Genomic DNA, 2,309 nt, shown 5'->3' with positions numbered 1-2,309 from the left:
TTAATTTGAACCAAGTCCACCTGGCTGCTGTTTCAGAGTACCATCCAAATGTACAGCCACTCTATCTTGTCCGATGCTATCCAAAATTCTGAAAGGCCCTGTGCTGACTTCTGCTGGTCAGTGAACCTATGCTAGCATGAGCGTCTTCCTAAAGTTGATGATGTTGCATGTGGATTCCTCTCATGATCCATCCATTATCTTGCCCTTGAAAGTCTTTCTGATGCCTGCCACCACAGCTGAATTAGGAAACAGCCATGGCAACCTGAAGTTCTCTTGTACGTCATTCTTTAAAGACAAGAAAATACTGAGGCTGAGGACATTTGGAAACTAAACTGGAATATACAGGTTTCCTCTGCATTGATTTTTGATTTAAGATTTTTTACCCCTAAATGTCTAAAACGCTAACAAGCATTTCACTGCTGTAGTCCCTACATGATACACTGGGTCAGCAGTGATGCAGTGATGATAATATAATTCTTTTTGTTTTGGGGTATGATTTTTGTTTCATTTTCTTTCTGCTTTTTTTGTTCCATTCTTTCATTTTCAAAATATGAATGGCAGGGCGGGGTAGCCATTAGCTGGTTCATGAAAATTTGTCTTCTAGGTAGCATCCTTTCCACATACAGTCCCATGCACACTTGTTTTTCATAACATTGATAAAACCACAGCGGTAGTTAGTACTGTTAGTATGAGGTTCAGGCAGATCACAGGTAGACAACTGAATTAAAGATGTATAAGATTTTGTTAGCAAGAGCTCACTTCAAAAGAGATATGAACCCTGAAGCTTAATATGTAAGAGTCTTAAATGCTATTGTATCTCTTCTAAACAAAATGGGTAATGTTTCTTTTACAGATTGAGAAGATATAAGGAGATTTAGTTTATTGTGGTTGATATTTTATGAAAGGGATGAACTAAAATATGTAGCTTAAATAAAGTAATTTTAAAATGTCCAGTCATCTGCTTTTACTGGTTCCCCCTGAAGTAGTCTTTTCCTTTATTAAGTACTGAAGCTTTTTAAATGGTGTAAGGAAGATTTAAGTTAATTTTGGTAACTTTACTGTTTCACCATCCTAACTAAATTGTTACGGCGTTCTGTAAAGAATATGGAAATCTTAGGAGTTGATTCTTTTGCATATCAAATTAAGTTATTTCTCAAAAATAAAAATATAAGGAGCAATCAGCTTTATCTTTTAGATAATCTAAGGCTGTTTACTTACTCTGTCTCCAACTAGAATATCTTGAAAGCATTACTGTATTTTAATACAAAAAAAAAACGATGTTTATGTTTTACAGCCAAAGGGCTGAAATTGCATCCCTCTATTTGAGAAGTAAAATATATTAGATAAAGTATTTTGTCATGGACTCATTCTGCTCAGATACTGATTCAGGCCAACATTTTCTGTTAGTACACTTCCCTTCCTTTTTGTTTTATTTTGTGAATTCCTTCCTTAAAACTCTTTTCCTCTACCTCCAAAAATAACCCTTGTAAACAGCAAGGCAGTTGGAATACTGTATTCTTGGTCTTTATCAGGCTGACCAATGCCATTCTTCTTTCCTTATTTACTCCCTTCTGTGCCTACATCCACCTCATTTCATTATTTAGATTTTCAGTTTTTTGAGACAGAAGAGTCTCTTCCCTCTATGCCCCTATTTGTTTAACCAAATGGAACAGAGACAGTGGGGGCTTCTAGAATACTATAGTAATGTAAAAAACCATGTGTAGAAATATGGGGAATATACTGCTGTGTAGTTTAAACTACTTTCATTCAGTAGTTCTGATTTCAGCCAATGGTATACAGTAAAAACCACTTTAACCGGCATGCTCTATTAACTGGCATGCTGGTTGATGCTGGTCGACGCAGCAAAAGGGAAACTGGAAGTGGGACTTCCGGTTTTGTCAAAGCCCACAGCTGGGGGAAAGCAGCCTGCGCAGGGTAAAGCAGCCTGTACGGAGCCTCCCCTCCCTTTCCCCTGGCACACTGACACCAGGGGCAGGGCGGGAGGGACAGCACAGTTAATCTGAGATGTGGATGCTGCGGGAGGGGCGTCTTTGCCCAACCAGGCAAAGACACCTCTCAGATTACCGGCACACTTGGTTATCTGGCACCCCCCATTTCCCATGGGTGCCAGATAACGGAGCTTTTGCTGTAGTTCATTTTTTGTAATATCTAGGCTCTTCTGTGAATGCAGTTATGGCCTTAACATGTCACTAAAAGTTTTTAAAAAAATGACCAGTTACTTTTACCTCTCTTAAGCCAGACAAGTTTCCAATTAGTGCATTACCTAGACAGAAGGGTTTTTGGTCTCT

General features: G+C 38.5%; 1 protein-coding gene across 1 annotated transcript in view; it reads left to right on the top strand.

The window, feature by feature from the left end:
• The window catches only part of MTHFD1L (methylenetetrahydrofolate dehydrogenase (NADP+ dependent) 1-like), a 327,067-nt gene that overhangs the window by 125,434 nt on the left and 199,324 nt on the right, over positions 1–2,309 (top strand). The window lies entirely within an intron of this gene.

The sequence above is a fragment of the Gavialis gangeticus genome, unplaced genomic scaffold (genome assembly GCF_001723915.1).
Source record: "Gavialis gangeticus isolate Ggan-Ray unplaced genomic scaffold, GavGan_comp1, whole genome shotgun sequence".
Classification (NCBI taxonomy): Eukaryota; Metazoa; Chordata; order Crocodylia; family Gavialidae; genus Gavialis; species Gavialis gangeticus.
The sequence above is the reverse complement of the archived record's forward strand: the minus strand, read 5'-3'. Positions and strand labels throughout refer to the sequence as shown.